The 22,756-nt window shown below is 39.3% G+C and overlaps 1 protein-coding gene across 3 annotated transcripts in view; it reads right to left on the bottom strand.

The window, feature by feature from the left end:
* Nucleotides 1-22,756, bottom strand: part of LOC124787631 — a 77,326-nt gene that overhangs the window by 39,168 nt on the left and 15,402 nt on the right. For 2 of the 3 annotated variants that reach the window (XM_047254391.1, XM_047254393.1), the window contains exon 2: nt 9,297-9,418. The exons of the other annotated variant lie outside the window; for it this stretch is intronic. The gene's annotated coding sequence lies outside the window, so the exon portion shown is untranslated. The remainder of the gene's footprint in view (nt 1-9,296; nt 9,419-22,756) is intronic. 3 annotated transcript variants of the gene reach the window in all.

The following is a 22,756-nucleotide window of genomic DNA, read 5'->3' as shown; positions in this document are numbered from 1 at the left end:
TCTTTTTTACACTTCTTTCTGTAGCCTCTACCTCTCTGAGCTCTTTTATGAAACTTTACCTTAAATTTTGTAGTTAGGTTTTTATTACACTTTTTTCCACAGTTCTACATCGTCTAGAAATGTTTGAACAATCTCTTTGTACACCTTACTTTTTATTTTCTTCTTCCTGTAATGTTCCTGGGTGATCTTCCATAAACCAGGTCATTTGTGGTACAATTTTATAAGTTTCTGATATTGTCAGTGGTCTACTCCTTCACCATACTGAAAGCATGTCAGTTGTCTACTCCTTCGCCATACTGAAAGCAACTAGAACTTGCTGTCACATGCAGGAAAACTCATGGGCCATGTTGTGACAGTTGAATAACTGCTAAGCTTCTCCTAACAGTCAGACCAATAACAGTGGCAACCTTCCGGAGTCAGCAAAATCTAGTGCCCTGGAGAAGTATGTAACAATGTGCCCAAGAGATCAGTGGCCCTTAATCGAAAACGCAGGAAAATGCTATCTACATTTTTCACAGACACCAATGATCTCTCGCCATGAGAGAGAAATAGCAGAGAAATATCATGTGGCTGTGGTCCCCCAAGTGTTGCAGCATATGGAGGATGGTGCCTGTGCAAATAAACTGACACATGGACAGACAAATACACTAAAAGGCATTAGTTTACTCTTATTATGCAATCAATATTGGAGTTGCAGTACAAAAATTGGTTTCTGTTTGTTGGAGAAAACTGCTACAAATGTACAGGATGAAATTTAACTAACGTAAGCATGTAAGGGGTATTTACGAGCCATCTCTTGAACATTACGTTTGTTACTGGTCGGGGGCAAATATGAAAAATTCCCTAAAGAACTGTTGTCGTCTTCCATACAACAACCACTCCTTCAGCACTGTTCTATCCTATATGCTTGAGGAAAAATGGTTGCAGGAATACTGTCATAATGTTCACCCATCACTGGAATCAATGAAACATGCCGTAACTTATTTAAAAAGGAGTGGCCATGTGAAAGTCTCATGGTTGCAGTTTACCACGAAGCAGCACATTGAGACTCACTGAAATACTTTGTGTGCCATGCTAAAATCCATGTTTATGCAGCTTGATCAAACTGCTGAAGTTTAACATGAAATCAGAAAAATACACTTGTTTGGGAACTGGTACTAACAGGTAGTGACGATTTATTTTCTTGAAGTATTTGAAGGGGATGTCAAGGTAAGCTGACAGTGATTCGACACTGCAGTTGCTTGTGCCACGGGTCTGCCAGCTACAGAAACACTGCACTGAGAACGCCACAGACGGTAAGGTAAGCACTATCACGTAAGTAAAACAACACATTTATATATGAAATTTATGTTTTTGTTAAATATTTTAAACAACCATAACTGGATAAGAGATCGCATTTAAAGCAGACAGTGTGCCTCAATATTGTCGACACTTGTGGGAAGCAGCACTACTTAATGCAAGTGCTCGAAACCTCTAAAGTGAAAAAGTGGAAATAAAGTCAAAGTATTTGCTTGCATTATTTCTAATGACACAGGTACGTCATGTAAAGCAACTCTTGAAAACGGAGTAAGAGAAAATTTATGTCGCACCAAGTGGCAGATGTGCTGTACCACAAGGTAAAATGCGATGTTAATTACCTATGCTAAGTAAATATTTTATCAGTACTGACATCCTCAACATTTGATCATACAATAGTGAAAAAGACAAATTAATGTGAACAATGTGCCAAATTTAATAACAGCTACGGGATATAACATATTTGTCCTGTGTACTGGCATGATGTATTATTTGCAAAATGTAATACAGAGAACGAAGCCTCAGCATTGATGCCTTCAAAATGGAGAAAGACTGTGCAATGTGAAAATAGTTCTGTCATGATATGATCTTCTGACTTCAGTGTGTGTCAACAAAAACTTTTAAATACTCGCCATTTCCTCATACAGTACTACAAAAATTCAGTAATTAGCAAGGAAACCTTTAATAAACTTAACAGCATCATAAGGTATAGAGGACAAATGTAAGGATGTAGAGGTATATCTCACTAGGGGTAAGATTGATACTGCCTACAGGAAAATGAAAGAGACTTTTGCAGAAAAAAGAACCAGTTGTATGAATATCAAGACCTCAGATGGAAACCCAGTTCCAACCAAAGAAGAGAAAGCAGAAAGGCAGAAGGAGTATATAGAGGGTCTGTACAAGGGTGGTGTACTTGAGGACAATATTGTGGAAATGGAAGAGGATGTAGATGAAGATGAAATGGGAGATATGATACTGGTGAAGAGTTTGACCGAGCACTGAAAGACCTACACCGAAACAAGGACCCGGGAGTAAACAAGATCCCATTAGAACTACTGATAGCCTTGGGAGAGCCAGCCCTGACAAAACTCTACCATCTGGTGAGCAAGATGTATGAGACAGGCGAAATATTCTCAGACCTCAAGAAGAATATAATAATTCCAATCCCAAAGAAAGCAAGTGTTGACAGATGTGAAAATTACCGAATTATCAGTTTAATAAGCCAGAACTACAAAATACTAACACGAATTCTTTACAGACGAATGGAAAAACTGGTAGAAGCTGACCTCGGGGAAGATCAGTTTGGATTCTGTAGAAATGTTGGAACATGTGAGGCAATACTGACCCTATGACTTATCTTGGAAAATAGATTAAGGAAGGCAGACCTACGTTTCTAGCATTTGTAGACACAGAGAAAGCTTTTGATAATGTTGACTGGAATACTCTCTTTCAAATTCTGAAGGTGGCAGGGATAAAATACAGGGAGCGAAAGGCTATTTACAAATTTGTACAGAAACCAGATGGCAATCATAAGAGTCGAGGGGCATGAAAGGGAAGCAGTGGTTGGGAAGGGAGTGAGACAGGGTTGTAGCCTATCGCCGATGTTATTCAATCTGTATACTGAGCATACAGCGAAGGAAACAAAAGATAAATTCAGAGTAGGAATTAAAATCCATGGAGAAGAAATAAAAACTTTGAGGTTCGCCGATAACATTGTAATTCTGCCAGAGACAGCAAAGGACCTGGAAGAGCAGCTGAATGGAATGGACAGTGTCTTGAAAGAAGGACATAAGATGAACATCAAAAAAAGCAAAATGAGGATAATGGAATATAGTCGAATTAAATCAGGTGATGCTGCGGGAATCAGATTAGGAAATGAGACGCTTAAAGTAGTAAATGAGTTTTGCTATTTGGTGAGCAAAATAACTGATGATGGTCAAAGTAGAGAGGATATAAAATGTAGACTGGCAATGGCAAGGAAAGCGTTTCTGAAGAAGAGAAATTTGTTAACATCGAGTACAGATTTAAATGTCAGGAAGTCATTTCTGAAAGTATTTGTATGGGGTGTCCCCATGTATGGAAGTGAAACATGGACGATAAATAGTTCGGACAAGAAGAGACTAGAAGCTTTCGAAATGTGGTGCTACAGAAGAATACTGAAGATTAGATGGGTAGATTACATAACTAATGAGAAAGTATTGAATAGAATTAGGGAGAAGAGGAGTTTGTGGCACAATTTGACTAGAAGGGATCAGTTAGTAGCTCATGTTCTGAGGCATCAAGGCATCACCAATTTAGTATTGGAGGGCAGTGTGGTGGGTAAAAATTTTAGAGGGAAACCAAGAGATAAATACACTAAGCAGATTCAGAAGGATGTAGGTTGTAGTAGGTACTGGGAGATGAAGAAGCTTGCACAGGATAGAGTAGCATGGAGAGCTACATGGACTGAAGACCACAACAACAAGGTATAGAGCTTTTTACACGCACGTAAATAAGTCGATTTAACAATTACAAGCAATGATGGAGATTTAAGTATCCTTCTTGTTACTGATGTTACAGCCATCAGTTATTTTAATGTAAGACTGGAGATTAAGAGCTATGTCGGTAAATACTTTGTGAAGTAAAAATCTGTTTGCATACGAGCTGTAGAGATTTTGTTCTGTGCACACAACAGTGCCTACTGAGTGCATGACGTGACAAGCAGCCGAGCCACATGGGTGCCCGGGCGGACTTGGGGTCTGGCAGGGTACCTCTCGGTCCTGCGAGACCCGGTGCGGTTCGCCCGGCTGACAAGGCAGTGCGAGTCGAGGCCCACCAGTCAGTCATGGCTGCAGTCCCAGGCAGGCCATACAGGCTTGATGCATGCCTCTGGCCGGTAATTGATAATCATTAAGTAGCTGTCTCTGTACAGGTAAATTTTTAAAGTGCTCAACAAAGGTGAGGGAGTAGCACAAACAATGTCATCGAACTGAGGGTTCTTAGAGGGTACCTTTACCATTTTATTCAAGTATCACTTCACAGAAGGGCTGAAAAAGCATGACACCCATTGGTGCTTTACATCACATCCAAGTTTCGTTGAATGATTCCAAATGGTCCCTAGTGGTTACCAATGTATACTACAGCAAAAATTGCAGCCTCGTTACTATATAAAGAGAGTGCAGTATCGCTGGGCCTGAGGCTGACATGCAAGGTATCACACTTTTGCACTATTACAGAACAGGGTTGTAGGCATCTTTAAGTGAAATTTCGAACTTCTGCATGCAATGGCAGACCACAGCAGGGTTTCGAAAAAGTGACTCAAGAGTGTGTTGCATAATGTATACACAGAGAAAGCAATGGAAAACTGAAAGTAAAAATGTAAGAACATGGGAATCCCAATCAATGATGGTACTATATACCGGGTGATTATAATTAAACTTTCCCTATTTAACATGGTATATTACAGAAACGAATTACCATACGAGTACCAAACTTGATGGCATTAATGTCCAGAGTATTGGGTGCATGATTTCCGTGCTTCACAGTACCACCGTCTAGTTCCAACTAGGGCCACCAGGACCTGTGGTCAATCATTGTGATTCATAGTCTCACACACCTGACCAGTCACAGTGCACTGGTTAACGTGTCATAATGAGTTTGGACAAAAAGAGCCTTATTGGTAAAGCTCTATTATCAAAACAACAGTACTGCAACAGCTGCGCTTCGATAATATCGCCAACTGACAGGATTATGGAAGGGTCCTCTTTATCCGCCTTCTGTGCGGAGCATGATGGTGAAGTCCGAATCACCTGCAGAAATGGGCATTGCTCCAGGAAGAGGCCGATGACCGATTGCGCTACCGGTAATTGATGAAATTTCTGTTGTTATGGCAGACAACGCTACGTCCACTTCCCGACTGTCAGGCATTCGCATGCTGTTCACAACAGAATGGAAGGCGCTTCGAACCATTCTCAAATGGTATCCGTACAAGATCCATATCGTACAGCATCTTGCACCACACCTTAGGATGCACGACGACATGTTGACTTTGCTTTCCACTTTCTCGCAAGGATTGAAGTGAGGAGGTGCGATGAACAAACAGAACTGGCAAGTGAGGGGATAACCACCTCCAGTCACTGTGCATGATGTTCCTCTGTATGGTGAATGTGTCATGGTACGATGTGGCTTCACAGCTACGTTCATCGTAGGCCCATTCTTTTTTGAAGAGGTTGGCACTCAAGGACCAAAGACACACAGTGTGACTGGCCAGCATTACTGTAATATGCTTCACCAGCGTGTCATACCCACCCTACTGGAGACAGACGCATTGAGTTCAGTAGTTTTCATGTGAGATGGGGACCCACCGCACACTGCTCATGAAGTTCACCTGCTTCTTTGAAACACATTTGGAAACGATCGAATTATCAGCTGGTCGTTTCCAAATGCTTGGCTGCACAATCTCCTAATCTCACTCCCTGTGATTTCTGGTTGTGGAGCCATCTGAAGGACAGGGTTTACCAGGGGAACATTCACAAGTGCTAATCTGAAGCGAAGCATATCAAGAGAAGTAGCCAGCATACCTACGGACAAGCTTCGTTCTGCGGTGAAGAATGCAATCCTGTACTTTCAGACTCTTCTGGACACTGATGGGCACCGTATTCAGCCCATTTTGTAGCAGTGATGGTACAGGTATGTAATGGTATGAAGTACGGTAGAGCACATTAAAAGTGTTTAAACTGAATTGACTCTGCAATATTTCTCTTCCCCATGTCCTTGACACTTATGCTACCAATTTTGGTCCTTTTACGGTAATTAGTTTCCTTGCTATAGCATGTTAAATAGAGAAAGTTTCATTATAAATATCCGGTAGATTCTAAAAGTTAACTTTTGCACAAGATGAAAATGTTGAATATAACACTAGGAAAACAATAGAGGAATATACAAAATTTGACCACCATGTCAATACGAATACAACAAACTAATGGTAACAGAAGGAACAAATCAAGATTTGACACCGGAAGAAGGGATCAGAATGATTACACACACTGAAGAGTACAAATATCTAAAAGTAAAGATTACACAAGATGGTAAACAAGATAAAGAAATTAACTCCAGGATAAATGCCAGAAATTCACTATTGGGACATTAAATAGTATTTTATGGGATGAACAAATTAGAATGGAAACAAAAAGAAAACACACTCAAAACAATTATTAGATGCATCATGACATGTTGAACGGAAGTAAGGACAATTCGAACCCATTACTGGAAGATTGATTACAAATGAGATGGATTTTTGGACACTGTTTGCAGAGCTATCCAGGTGAGAAAGTGCCAGAAATGAAGCCATCAGGAAGAAAATGGATGTAACAAGTTTGATTGCAGAAGAAGTCAGTGGAGCGACTATCACAACAGATCATGGAACTGGAACAAACTGGAAGGAATCAAAGAGGGAGACCATCAGCAAATAGGCACAAATGAAGAGCGAAAATTAAATTTGATGTATAATATAGGAAAAGTTGCACCTCTTTTAAAATATAGAATTCTTTTTTATTTATAACAAAAATAAATTATTATGATCTTAATGGAAAGAAATTTCTTCTGAACCTACGATTGTTAAACATTATTTATTTCAAGATGACTCATTTCGACAAAAACTTGTTTTCATCTTCAGATCTCTGGAAATTCAAAAATGCATACATATCAAAAATGCAGCAAGAACACATTATACTCTTAATCCAGCATAACCACATTGGTCTGTCAATAACATGAAGGCAAAAATATAAAATGCACATAGCAAGAAATGCGTTCGTTGAAGTGAAATGTCATATGCATAAAATGTGATGTCGCAAACTAAAAACATGAAGTAGGAACTCAGATCAGGCGACAGCAAACTTCTGAAGAAATCAGTCCTCAAGAAACAAATAGTTTTTAGTAATCTTGGCTTCCAAAGAAATTTCTTTCCATTAAATTGACAGATCGCTCCCATCATATAACATGTATAGCCTACATTATAATCTCACCAGCATATGCAAATACATTGTAAAATAAGGAATAATAATAGTTTCTAGTACGATTTTAGAGTCTACAGAGTGGAAAAGTTTCACTGGCTTTTTAAACATCTCAAATATCTTAGGGTTGTGAACATATCGAATGAAAAGTGATTATTAGATTTCACTGTACAGATACTATTTATGAAATGCCCAAGCCCAAAATGGCTATCTAGTCATTGTGTAAATTACAGTCATTTTTTTTGTTTATGAATGCTAAACTAATACTCTATTAATTTACTTGCACTCTGTAAAGAAATGTACAATTGAAACCTTATGTCAGCTCTGCCACTCAATATACTGCCGAAACATAACTTCTTCAATACACTACACTGTTCACTATTTCAGTGTCTTGCTTTTTACTACTTTTCAAATTTTGTTTAATTTGGACTATAGCGCTGAATCCGTCACGACAAATTATTTCTCAATCATCTCATCAGAATGCTTGATATTCCTACTATCCATTTGTCCAAAAGTTGGCTAACCTTCCTGCGGTCTGCATCTGGTGGGTGTTTGTATCTTCTGCGAGTTTTTCACGCTGCTCTCTCAATTATCCTACTGAATCAGTCACAATCATTTATAATTTCTGTTGCAAAAAGCTCTGAAAACACCAGAATCAAACCTCACAATTATCATTAGGGCAGATACTTTTAGTGTTTTTCCAGGAACTCGGCAAACAAAATCACAGACAGAACATGTTCAAAATCTAAGATGAAACAACCACTTAATGATATATGCTAAATGAGTGGAGCAACAAAACCAATCAACTTGGTAAGTACAAACAAATCACAGTTTTAGAGCTAAATTTGCTGATAACGATAGGTCCCCAATGGTGGCATCAACTTTTTGAAACCATATATAAGGTGATGTAGGTTAAGATCCCAGGTATCACACCCTGCACCCATGATACCAGGTATCACATCCTACAGCCATTCACATTGGCGGACCCTTGTTTGTCATTAATGGATGAAAAAAGATTTGTAAATTTTGTGTGATGCTCAACAGCATTAAAGAAGTTGTTTTATGATAATCACTCTTTTTCCACTCTGAATTTTTGTGAATATTACTAAATTACATCTATTAAATTATATCTATTACAATGTTTGATTACTTGGAAATTCCAATCTATCGTTCAAAAAAACGAGACGAAATAATCTATTTATACCAACTGTGTAATGGTGAGAAAAATGTATTTTTCGTTACATGATGTGTAATTTTTTTGCATGGTAATTGTCATAGAAACATTTAAAACATAGCCTAAATCCCTATTGCACTATGGACAAAATAATGCAGATGAGGATTTAAATGAAAGACTTGTTTATAAGTAAAATGAAATTCAAGAAAAATGAGGAATCGATTTATGAAGGCAATAATCTGGTGGAAAAAAGATGATAAAAACAAAAAATATATACCAAAATTAGTATATAAAATTAATTAAAAACACATGAACAAAAATTTCAAATGGTAAAAGAATGATAAGAAGAAAAATGACAGAAAATGAAGAAGTTGGTATTACAATTAAAATAATGTGCGAAAGGACTGGAAATAAAAAATTACATTTAAATCAATTAATTGAATAAAAACTGCGATCAAAGTCAGTTCTATGAAGATAATTAAATTTTAAAAGAATTAATGCACCTAACAAGATTCCACCCATAACCCCCTGCATGTGATGCCCTTCCCTATCAATTACACTATCTAACCAGTCTATCTAACACACCTTTTTTAACACTATTGAACATCACACAAAATTCAATTTTTTTTTCCTTAATCACTTGAAAATGCGGACCAGACCGAATGGCTGCAGTATCTGATACCTTGGGTACTTGACCTACATAGTCACACAGACAGTTTCATGAGGTCGATCCCACCACTGGGTACCTAACCTTGCGAGTTCAATCTTTAAAAGATTAAAAATAGACCAAAGCACAAAGAAGCAACATATATAATGACAATAAAAAGTTAACTTACCTCAAAAATGTTCTTCATTCTCTACACAAATGTATGTAATCGCAAAGCCAAGGACTCTTCAGAATTTCATTCTAGGTCCTGTATTATTATTACGAGATCACCAGCATCCAGGTAGGACTGTTCTGTAAAAATAATGCAACAACAGACTGCTGTGTAAAAGCTGCAGCAGTATAGTTTTAATGTACAGAAGTGAATAAAATAAAGTATTTTCTGGAATTGCAAATATACAATAGAAAGTAAAATGAAACGAGTGATGTTTATCGAGTGTGAAGTTTTCTATTAGACTAGTGCAGTGCACGTCTAATGTATTTTTTACATTTTTGGCTTTACATTTTTTTAGTTCAAGCCATGAACATACAAAAATAATTGTGACAGTTAAATACAATCTCAGACATATTGCATTGGCTGGACATAATTCAGTACTCCATCCTCCTTTTCTCACCTGCAGTGGGCGCATTACCAGTAAACTGAGCAGGATAGAAGAAATCTGAACTCTTCAATAAAAACAGTCAGTGTCAAACAAGTGAAAACAAAAATACAAAAGCAAAAGATGCAAGCAATGTTTTCAGATTCAGTTTCCCTAGTACGTATGCAAACAAACATTTGTCACAAAGTTGTTAATTTCACAGAGCAAGACTTGGGATCCTTAAGATAATAGCAGAGTGGAAATAATGAGTAAACACTATATTGTTACATCAATTGAGACACAGCACACTTTTGTTTTGTCTAACTTATTCCAGCAAAGAATATTGAAAAAAAATTACTCTTTTCCAGAACGCATTTCACTGATGCCATTTACATTACAATACTGCATTTTATATCATAATATTGTAATTAATATTTTGAAATTTGCACAAGTTTACTGTTATACACACCAATGAGCCAGTACATTAACACCATTTTCCACTGGCTCATATGAATAAAATGGAGGATGTACTTTAATCTTAGACTTTCAGATAACATTCTCAGGTTTGTATGAATCACGCGAGTCAGTTTCAATAAAAGAGTGGAGGAAGTTGCCCAACACAAAGAATATTCTTGATTTCATATGAATAAAACTAGAGAAGTTTCTCAGAAGTGGAAAAGTCTCTATTTTTTTTAAGTGATCTCTGTAGCATACTTCAAGCTGAGGAAGTTCTGTTGAGGACAAGTTTTACTGAGGGTTTTTGTTAGTAAAAAATGGCAGAATTTATGTTAATCGGAAGGCAAAAAAATATACGTAGCCTGAAGAAATATTGATAAGAAAAACTGTAGAAGTTTATATGGGTTTATCAATAAAAACACTGTTTGGCTGGGTAACTTCTTTCGCGAAAATGATGAAAGAGGAGGCAGCAAACTTTCAAATTAAGCAAAAATGAGAATTTTTTTTTTACTATTTATTATTATCATCATTATTATTATTATTAACATCGTCAGAAAATGCATTTTTGTAAACTGTCCATTATTGTCTCAATAAGTTGTTGGTACACCTAAAAGTAAAAAAGTAAAGTAGTGCAATTCTTAAAGAGAACACTGTGATGCCATTCCACATGTTATTAAGTAGTTTGCTTGTTTGTGGGAATTGAATGAAATGTAAGATTTCACATGTGTTCTGTGCTATACACAGCAGACGACATACACCAAGTACCTTCTCAAGAAAGAGAGGAGTTAGTGAGAAAGAATTCTTTCATAAGAGAACACGCTTCAAAGTTTTCATTTGACCCCCTGCAAGTATATAATCAGACTAGAGATGAATGAGGAATTGTTCTAATAGCAATACAGGCTGCAAATGGAAAAATTCACCGACTTGAGCACCTGGTTTCAGTGAGACCCCCAGTGTATTTCAAGAAGCCTTCACAGGCTGTAGTTATCCTCCCAACCTTGTACAAAAACAAATCTCCTGTGCCTTATCTTCCCAGTCTCCCCACCACCTCCCAAAATCTCACCGTCCATCCACCACAGAGAAGCAATCCCCTCGTAACTCAATATCACCGAGGACTGGAGCAACTGAACTACATTCTCCACCATGTTTTCAACTAACTCTTGTTGTGCCCTGAAATGAGAAATGTGCTGCCCACCCGTCCCACAGTGGTATTCCACCATCCATCAAACCTACACAATATACTTGTCCATCCTTAAACAACCCCTGCTCTCAACCCCATACCTCCTCATGGCTCATGCCCCTGTAAAAGGCCATACAAGACTTGTCCAATACATCCTCCTACCACCACCACCACCACCACCACCTAGTCCAGTCCAGTCAGTAACATCATCTATCCCATCAAAGGCAGGGCCAGCTGTGAAACCTGTTGTGATCTACAAGCTAAGCTGCAACCACTGTGCTGCATTCTATGTCGGAATGACCACCAACATGCTGTCTATCTGTACGAATGGCCACTGACAAAATTTGGCCAAGAAACAAGTGGATCATCCTGTTGCTGAGCATGCAGCCAAACATGACATCCTTCATTTCAATGACTGCTTCACAGCCTGTGCCATATGGATCCTTCCCAACACCACCAACTTTTCTGAATTACGCAGATGAGAACTTTCCCTGCAATACATCCTGGCGGCACATGCACAGACTAGATGGAGCATGCTGCCAATCACAATGTTGTGAGACTAAGGGCAGACCCATGGGGGTAGGGGGGGGGGGGGGGGGGGGGGAATGAGGAGTAGGAAAAAGGAGAGAAGCAGGGAAGTGGAAAGATGAGTTGGTGTGTTGCCACAGGTCAGCATACAATGAAGAGGAGGATCCAGATGACTCAGGTTGTGAAGCAGCCACTAAGATGAAGCATTTTATGTTCAGCTGCTTGTTGTGTCGTAGGGCTTTCTACCATGTTCTTGGCAACAGATTGTCAGTGACCTTTCATCCTGGTGGAAAGCTGGTTGGTCGTCACACCAATATGTGTGCAACGACAGCAGCAGAGCTAGTATAAGACATGGCTGCTTTTTTAGGTGGGTGACAAGAATGTAATACGAAGTGGGTGGATTGGGCACATCTTGCACCTGGGTCTTCCACAGGGATGTGATCTTTGTGGCAAGAGGTTACAAATAGGAGTGGCACAGGGATGGCCCTGACAAAGGCTGTTGTTCAGTTGTTCCAGTCTCAAGGTGGTACGGGGCCACAAAGGGGGCACTCCTTTGTAGATGGTTCTTGAGTGTCGTGGGAGAATTGGGGGTGTGTGGGGAAATAGCATGGGAGATCTTTTTGCAGACTAGTCTGTCTGTCTGTCTGTCTGTCTGACAGCTGTGGTGAGACCCTCATCATACTGGGCAAAGTATATGTGCTGCCCTCCAGTGGCCAGACTGTACAGGAGGGATTTTTTGGTGTTGAAGGGATGACAGCTATCGAAATGCAGGTACTGTTGGTGGTTAATGGGTTTAATGTGGACAGAGGTGTAGATGGAGCCATCAGAGAGGAAGAGTCAACATCCAGGAATGTGCATGCTGGTTCAAAGTGGACCATGTGAAGTGAATGGGAGAGATGGTGTACAGGTTCTGAAGGAAGGAGAATAGGGTGTCTTGGCCATGATTCCAGGTCATGAAGATGTAATCAATGAACCTGAACCAGACCAGGGGGTTTGTGGTTTTGAGAGGCTTGGAAGGATTCCTCTAGATGGCCAATAAACCAGCTGGCAGAGGAGGGTGCCATGTGTGTGCCCATGGCTGTGTGATGGATTTGTTTGTATACCTTCTCTTCAAAGGAAAGTCAGGGTGAATCAGTACGATATGTTAAGACCACTGGATGTGGGTGGAGGGGGGGGGGGGGGGGGGGAGGGGATTCCACAGTTTACACAGTATTTAAAGGAAAGGAGTGGGATTGGGCATTTAGCCAAGAACAATGATACTTTTCTGAATTAACAAATAATTTGTAATGGAAATAGTGTGCTATTCTTCACATAGGGATTCTTCAAATACAGTTGTTGAAAATTATAAACAAAAGACTAAATGATAAGATTGGTCTTGCTGTGGAGGAGACGTGCGAGGTCAAATGGTGACGTAATCTACACTCAGCGTAACCAACAGAAAAACGCAATTTTGACACTACAACTCCTGGTCGCTGGTGTTGGCAGAAATGAAAAACAAGGAAGTCGACATGAAGTGTTCTGGACGAATCTGATATGAGACAAAATCGGACGACGGACCCACCGGACACCTTTTACTGTGCCACTTACATGCAGTTATCATTGTAAGCAAAATGGTTATCACCATGCGTGAATGTGCAACAGTTTTCTTGCAATTCTTGCTCTAAGGGAGATACGCAGGCTGCTAGCTTGTTGATGTATAGAATATTTAACAACCTAAAACTGGCAGTATATTTACAATGTTCAGCCGATATTTTTATATGCCAGTATGTCGATATTTTTTCCACCCATACATTGATATTTTTTTCGATATATCATGGCCCGATAATGATATTGTTTAAAATATTGATATACTGGATTCCTGATATCTATAAAAATATCAACAGTCCTATTCACAACACAGCCAATCTGGATCCTCCCCTCCACCTACTGTCCCCACATCCTCTAGCCAACAGTTTCTGTCACCCCTTTCATGTCCCCACCCCTTCACTTCTTGCCACACTCTGCCAACACACCCACCTGTCAATCCCCTTCCCTGCTCCTCCCTTTTCTGCTCCCCTCCCCCTTCCCACATCCCTGCCCCACAGCCTCCTAATACTGTACCTGGCAGTCTTCTCATGTCTCCATCTAGTCCCTGCACACTTCTCCAGACAGAGCTCTTCTCTCCCCACACCCGGACTCTTCTGCCCCTCTGCAATCAAGATTGCCGCTGAACGTAGCAGTTGGATTCTGGTCCGAGATGCCAGAGAAAGCAGACATGAATGCTGGAGGTGTGCTCGCTTGTATGAATGAGAGAGTGTTTTCTTTTCTGATGAAGGCTTCGGCCGAAAGCTAAATGCGTAGCAGTCTTTTCATTGTGCCTGGCTGCAACTCGACATGTCATCTTTACGGTGAGTAGCAATCTACCCTTTTCCTAATATCACTGATATTCCAACCTGGACTTTTCATTGTTTCAATAAAGAAACGTTCAGCCTTGAAAAAAATATTCCGAGGAATTGTTGACAGAAAATAGGAGAGAATTGTCGAATATTATTAATAACGAAACAGAGATAATAAAAAATAATGACTCTGGACATAGAAGTCCAATATCAATTCTCTCACAATAGAAGCAATTCAGAACCCATACGAAAACTCTACAGCAAGAATAAAAAAATGGAACTTTCCCTCATCTGGATTTAAAGTTATAAAGGAATTCTCTCGGGATGCAGCCTATCGCCGATACTTTATAAAATACACTACGCAACACAATTAAGGAGCCATTTTTTCTAACTACCTTTGAAATCTGACTCAACAGTGCCAACAACCTCCTCCTGCAATGGTACAAAAGTGAGACACCCTGCAACATCAGCCTTTGGCTCAGCAACACTTCAAACAGTAAGCTGTTAAACACATGAGTAAAAAAGGACAGATCTCAGAAGTTCATGTGATGTGTAAGATGGGTTAATGATGTCATACTGGCACCATGTTTTACCACTATTCTGTCCAACACCATTGTGGACGTGTCTCACAATTGGATGTTGTCACGTCTCCTCTTACCCACATTTTATCCCCTTCTTTTGACACCTCTACAATGGAAGTCAGAACCCTGTGTTGAAATCATGGTTTTCTTAAGGGCAGTGCGGAAAACGTTTCAGACACACCACTGCTCAGTACTGACATGAATACGCCTCAGGGGGTGGCACAAAGGGTGTAAATGAAATTACCTCTTCCCTTGGGGCTTTGGTTCTCACACACTCAGTGGTCAAAAACAGCAGTTTGCAGTGGGATCAGCATCAGGATGACATTCTTCACTATCTTTGACTGTTGATATCCTCTGGACGATTCAACCCATCTCTAAGCAAATTGTGGGCCTGCAACTCAACTGAACATGACTGCAGCCTTTTAGAGTTTAGCAGGCAGTGGGAAATTTTTGCTCTAGTGTACAGGGTGAAACAACTAGGGTACATTTAAAATCATTCAAGGAAATTTGCATTTGATCTGAAGCAGCAAAGCAGGTTTATGATTTACAGTTTTCCAGTAGCATGATCACATTGTGGGGCAAGGAGGGGATAGGGGAGGGTGGGTGTGACATTGACAACTGCGTGACTAAAAAAGCAAATGGTCCCTCTGAGACAACCTGGTTCGGCAACACCCTTGGTGTCACCCGTGAACCTTGTTTTAGCATTTTACAAATGGATCTGTACAGAAATGGTCACTGATTACTTAGCGCCAGCATAACAGACATATTTTTCGATATCATGGAGCTAAGTGATGCTATGTCGCTGAACTTGCACCTGCTACCTGCTGACCACATGCAAAATCTAAGGGGTGTTGAAAGGAATGCCCATCATGCCGACACCAGAGCCATGCAATGCGATACATTTGCCTGCCCGAGACTGCCTGCGGCCAACTGCTAAAATCTGCTGCCCACACCGTGGACAGTTGAGTTCACCTGTACTGGGAACAGAGTGCACGAGCCACAATGCTTCGTCAAGGCCCGCAGCTTGGTCAAGTGCCTAGCTGAGTCCAAGTGTCAATAGGCGTCAGTGCAAAGGGAAACGGACAGAGCTGGCAAAGTGGGAATGACGGGCCACATATTAGCAGATAGCTTTCTGAATTACAGCATTGAGGCTGAATGCTTTATTTGTGACAGTCTTTTTGTTGTGCCCAACTGCGACTCAGCATCTATACTATATGGTGAGATGCAACTTTCCTTTTTGTAATACTGTTACATTCCATCCCGTCTATCCCAAATTTTCCAATATATAAAGGTCAATGAGAATGCATGAAGTAATCGGAGCATGATCCTCAAACGAAATCTGACAAATATTACTAACCCATCAGCTGCTGTCATAAATACAGACGACACTTTGACCTGGTCACAGAAGTTGAAACTTCAAATTCCGGAAGATTCTCTAATGAACCTGATTTTAGCAACAAATGATGGCAAGTCTCCAGAAATTCATTTCTGTTTGAAACCTATGCAAAATAACTGGAACACACTAGTTATTTTACAAAAAATATTCTTTTGAGTATCCTCAATCATCCAAATCGGAGCATTTTCAACAAAAGTAGTTTGATTTTTGAGCATTTAGGTTACTAAGTTTGTACCAATCAGACAATGTTATACAGGATGTGGTTAAACAGTAGTAGGACTGATTGTCTGCATGGTATATAAACTGAGAGAGGGGAGGCTAACCAGCTCGGTGCGGTGGTAGAGGAGCTTCACGAATATAATGCAACTTAGACGTGGCTCCAACTGAGACGTCTTACTCTTTCCTCACCTGAAAAGGGACACGAAGGGACAACAGTTTGACTCCCATCAATGACATCCGAGCAGCTGTAACGAAGGCTCTCGACATCATTCCCGTCAGCGACTTCCAGAAGGCATTCACGGATTGATAGACACATGTCAAAGCACGAGAGGTCCTACTTCAAAGACTATTAAGGGTTTGTACCAATATGTCCAATAACTTATTTGTAATAAAATCAATCAGTGCTTTAAAATCAATCAGTGCTTTTTGAGCACACCCTGTAATTTTGTTTTCTGTAGGACTCTGCGAGTAATTTGACAGTTCCTCCACCACCATGAAGATTTAGTATGGCTGATACCACAGAAGTTTCATTCAGCTTTTATACCATAATGTTAGTAATTGCAATATAAATGGATAAAGTTTTAAAAGTTTTGTTTGAGCACCAAATGCATCACTAAAATACAAAATGTTCTGCAATTTTCTGAAACTGACCAGTTCTGTCATAAAAACACGAACTTCTGTGTCATGCCTTCGGCTGTCACAACGGAGGTGCTTTTGTACTGTACTTTTTTTTTAGCAAACTAAAAACTAGGGGCTGCACAGCAACCTGTCTGTCTTCTAAATGGAAAACTTGCACAGAATTCTGATCAACAAATGGATAATTACCTAAAAACCCAACAGAGCTATTGCTTCACCAGTCTTCATGGTTTTTTTTCACAGTTTTAAGATTATAGGCCTGATTTTTTTCCACTGAAATTGAGAATTGTCAATTCAAGACGTTAGTGGATAGCTCCAGACCAAAGTCTTAACAATGCAACTGTTCGTTCTCTAAATCTCCTTACGGCTCAAAATCATCGTACTTATCAGGAAAGTTTAAATCCAAAGCACTTTTTTCCTTTACAACTGATGCACTGATGAAGTATGCTATCTTTTGATTCAATGTTGTGGAGTGTCAAATCCGTTAAAAATTCTTGTGGACAATAGCATTAACTGGACACTCTGATGAATGGCACGAACACAGAGTGAATTCCATATGACTCTTCAATAGCACATCATTTATACCGAGGTCTCAGAATTTTGTAAAATCAATTTCAGGGGCAAATTTATTCCGATAAGCAATAATCATTACTTTCAAACTGCTTAGCAGCAGTCACTTTTACTTCTAAATTTTTTGCCATCAATTTGAACAGGCAAAATGGAAACAGTCTGCTGAAACTATTGTCCTAAAAAAATTAAGCACTTTATTTTTTACAGTATCAGACAGAACTTTTGTACATGAATTTTCCCTCTGGTGTAGTCAAAACACAAATCTACCAATCGTCATTTTTCAATTTTCTGGCTGTTTTCACCATTCTCTCAGAAACTCCAAACTTTACAGCTGTCATTCTGATGGGCCAACTATTAGCAACTTAATAGGGTCAGTTTCATCTTAAATGCATAGTTTCGCTTTTACATTTAGACAAAAAACTTCATGCAGTCAAAATAGATCTCTGTATTTCAACAGGATGAAAACTACTTGCACAGTGAGGAAGATGGCACAGTGTGATTAATCCTGGGCTTGAATTCAGGAGAACAGCAGTTCAAAATCCCAGCCTTGCCATTAACATTTACGTTGTCTGTAATTTCCTTAACTTGCTTACAACACACACATGTCACGATCATTTTCTTCCCAATCCAAGCTTGTGCTCCATATTTAATAACCTCGTTGTTGACAGGGAGTTACGCCCTAATTGTATTTCTTTCCTTCATTCATTCATTTATAAGTGTTACTTTATTAGTAATCAAATTCTGTGCACAATTCACTGTTTGAAATAGCCTTTCATGTTACAATAGTTGAGCAATATTGTTTACATTTTATTTTAAGGGTTGAACTGCGAAAAGGTCAAAATAGTGCTCAGTGCTCCATATTTGCCTCACACTTGACAGCGATATGCAGAGTATAGATGTAGATACATATTTTCATCAGTAGCAGTTGAATCTGAAACACTTGGTATCTTATTAGTCAGCTCCATTCAACATAGCTACTGTGAATAGACAATGGACAGGTGAAATATGTTTGCCAACATTTTCCAATATGCTATAGCCTGGATAACCAGGAATGACCACTGTAGAAACTCGTAATTTCAGAGTAATAGGGCTTCATAGAGAAGACAAATTGGTCATTTTTTCACTGAAATACACATCATATTGACTTGACAAAAGTAACTTTAGCTCCTCTTTTAGTGAAACATTTCCACCTACTTATCCGTCCTTTTTTATGCCAAACAGTGAGACAAACAGAAATAACACTATTATTCAAAGACAATAATTAAACTTAAGTCACCATGACTTGTGATTGTCCCCTGGACATAACAAAAGGTGCGACATGGTTCTTAATAAAGTGCGGGATCACCACGGATAGCAATGCATGTTCTGCAACATGCTGTCATTCTCGCCACAGGGTTGGTAAGGAGTTCTTGTGGTAGAGCGTTCCATTGCTCCACCAATGCAGTTGACAACTACTGGATGGTCACTGGTGCATGCATCCCACACATATGCTTAAGTTCTGTAGAAAACCAACACAGCTGTTCACTTGACAGATTTCTTCACCTCCAAGCAAATATGCAACAATGTACAGAACAAGAACTTGACTTTAGTGAAAATTTCAATAATATGAAAACAGGTAATAACATTACATTGTGTAGAACATTCTGTGAACTTGAAATATGCTTCCATGTGCTTCTGTCATACATGTAACTATTGAGGTATCCATATTTATTTTCACATGGATAACTGAAGCTGTAGCCTACTGAAGAAACAGCTATCAGTAGAGAATACAGGTTGTATTGCAACAATGTGCAGTCACCGTTTAAAACTTAGTAAAAGGCCCTTCATGAAAATTTGCCCAAATATTTCTTGCATAGTTTTGGACAAACACAAATGAAATTAAGGTATCCTGTACATAAAAATACACTGTCTTTACTTAATGCTAAACTAACTGCATTACAAATGGCCTCACTGAGATACGAGTTTAAAATTGCTTTAATATCCAGAAAAAAATCAATTTGAATACTGAATGAGCCAGCCACTCCTGAAAGCTTAATTTTGCAGATCCCGCGAAGAAACAGATAGACAATTAACTCCCCACAGCAGAGATTTCTAAACGACAATTACTTTAAAAGATAACTCTACTTGAACTTTTACTGTTTTTCGTCATGATGAAATTTTTTGATACAGAGTGTGCATCTCATCATGATCTGTATTAAAACACGCAAGACTTGTAATTATACCTTATACTACACAAACTATTAACCACTGTAACAACCCACAGGATAGTAACACCTATTCAATGAATGAAATCACCTTAAAAGGAATGATCCTTGCCACAAATCTCGGCAGTATCACCTTAACCCTTTCAGGCCCTAATTTTTTATAGAGAAAAGAAAATTTTTCTTTATGTGGTAAAGTTTTTAAGTGATTTTTTTAATGATTTTAGAAGCAAGACCTATACAAAATATGTACCTATTTTCAAAACATACTTTGTACACTTGGCTTGATTTTATGGGCTAAAATAACTAATTACGAAATATTATCTATTGCAATAAATAGTAAAATGATCATTCAATAAGAACCAGTCAACTCCTCAAGACTGAACAAAGAATTATCAGAACATGCATCAATAAAAAATACCAAGTTGATTGAGTATGGAGAATCCTCCCTAATGAAACTGTCTCTTGTGAGAATGACCCAATCACCAGCACAGTGAAGAAGAAAAGAATCTCATATTTCTTTCGTGTCTGACAACTGCTTGACAACAGGATTCATGAGAAGTCTCAGAAAGAAGATAGGAGGACAGTGGGTCAAAGAAATTCGGCAAGATCTTGAAGCAGTCGGACTCAGAATTACTGATCCAGAGAACAAAAACAAAATTAACATTGAGTGTGGTTTCAGTTTCCTGAGACTGCAGGTGTGTGTGTGTGTGTGTGTGTGTGTGTGTGTGTGTGTGTGTGTGTGTGTGTGTGTGTATTGTTGACAAATGCCATTGGCCGAAAGCTTTAAGTTTGCAAATCTTTTTGTTGTGCCTATCTGCGACTCAGCATCTTGCTATATGGTGAGTAGCACCTTTCCTTCTCATAACATTGTTACATTCCATCCTGGATTTTCCATTGTTTGATTCCCAGTAAAAAGTCATATTATGGAACCACAACAGCCTTGGATAACGGGAGGGACATACAAGGAAGAATCTTAAGGAAATGTAATTCATCTATGAAGGAAGTGGCATAGAAGGTGCTTGTTTGCCACTTCTTGAGGACTATTCATCTGTCTTGGGTCCTTACCAGGTAGGACTGATAGTAGAGATAGAGAAGATCCAATGAAGAGTAGTACATTTCATCATGGGATCATTTAGTCGGCGCAAAAGCGTTACAGAGATGCTTAACAAACTTCAGTGGCTGAATTACATGACAATTGTTTGCTTCACGTGGAAGTTTACTACTGTAATTTCAAGAGAGCAGTTTCAGGGAAGAGTCAGACAACTTGAGAAATTAGAGTAATACATAGACTTACTGACATTCTTCCCATCTGCAAGTGGTGCAAGGAGGGGGGGTGAGCAGTTACTGGTACCAGAAGTACCCTCCACCACACACTGTTATGCGGCTTGCGAAGTATGATGTAGATATACAACATGACTTCGACAAAGGAAAATTACAAAAATTTGGCAATAATAACTTAGAATACACAAACAATACTCAATCCAGGATAAACGAAAGAAACACACTCGTATGCAAAACTTAAGGATGAAAGTAACATTCACCTGATGTGTCAGTGCCAAGTAACATACCTTGATGGAACTTGGAGCAAACTGCTACAGTATAGTACAGAAGGCAACAGAAAGAAAAACACAGTGAGACAAACAGAAATAACACTATTATTCAAAGACAATAATTAAACTTAAAGTCACCATGACTTGTGATTGTCCCCTGGACATAACAAAAGGTGCGACATGGTTCTCAATAAAGTACAGAATCACCACGGATAGCAATGCATGCTCTGCAACATGCTGTCATTCTCGCCACAGGGTTGGTAAGGAGTTCTTGTGGTAGAGTGTTCCATTGCTCCACCAATGCAGTTGACAACTACTGGATGGTCACTGGTGCATGCATCCCACACATGCTTGATGGGATTTAAGATGGGGGAATGGACAGTCTGGTCCATTCGTCAAATGTCCTCTCATTCCAAGAGCTCCTCCACCTTAGCAGTTTGACGTGTTCGCACACTGTCCTCCACAAAAATTAAGTCAGGGCCTAATGCACCCCTGAAAAAATGCACATTGGATAAGAATACAGTGTCACAATAATGCTGATTAGTGACTGTACTGTGTTCAAAGATTTAGAGGTTAGTACGGACATGCAATCTTATGCCTCCCCACATCACAAAATTTGAACCACCAAAACAATCACGTCCAACAATTTTCCAGAGTGCATTATGTGTTCCCCCTTCTTGCCTTACAAGGTTATGTCCAAAAAGCCAAACATAACTGTTTTGGTGGCCCAGGTGTTATGGTTTGGGGAGGTGCAATATTGCATGGTTAGTTGGCAAATGAACCAGCCTACCTGCTCTCTCGATTTAAATTCCATCGAGCCAGTGTGGGATGCGTGGGCGGACATAACATTGCAGCACGCCCACATGCACCTACATCCATTAAGCAGTCGTCAAGAATACTGTTGGAGGCATGGAATGCCTTACCACAAGAACCTCACCAACCTTTGGCCAGCATGGGAGCACACTGCTTAGCATGCAGTGCTGCCCATGGTGATCATTGTGATGACTTCAGTGTAACAACAGACTTTGAACAGAAGTGTCATTTCTACTACTCTCGTTCTGCATTTCCTTCAGTTAACCTCTGTACTATGCTGTACAGTTTACAAGTTTCATCAAGCTTTGTTACTTGATAGTGACACATCATGTGCAAGTTAATCTGTTCTTAAGTTTTGCACACCAGTGTAGTTGAAGAGGTCATGAAGTTTAAATATATTGTGGCACTACAACAAGTGAGAACAAGTACAAGGACAGACAGATAATGCCTCTATTCTCTGCTATACAGTGGACCATACAGTAGAACAGGTCTAACTGGAACAGGATTCATAATAACAAAAGATATTAAAAGTATTTTGGAATTTGA

The sequence above is a fragment of the Schistocerca piceifrons genome, chromosome 3 (genome assembly GCF_021461385.2).
Source record: "Schistocerca piceifrons isolate TAMUIC-IGC-003096 chromosome 3, iqSchPice1.1, whole genome shotgun sequence".
NCBI lineage: Eukaryota > Metazoa > Arthropoda > Insecta > Orthoptera > Acrididae > Schistocerca > Schistocerca piceifrons.
The sequence above is the reverse complement of the archived record's forward strand: the minus strand, read 5'-3'. Positions and strand labels throughout refer to the sequence as shown.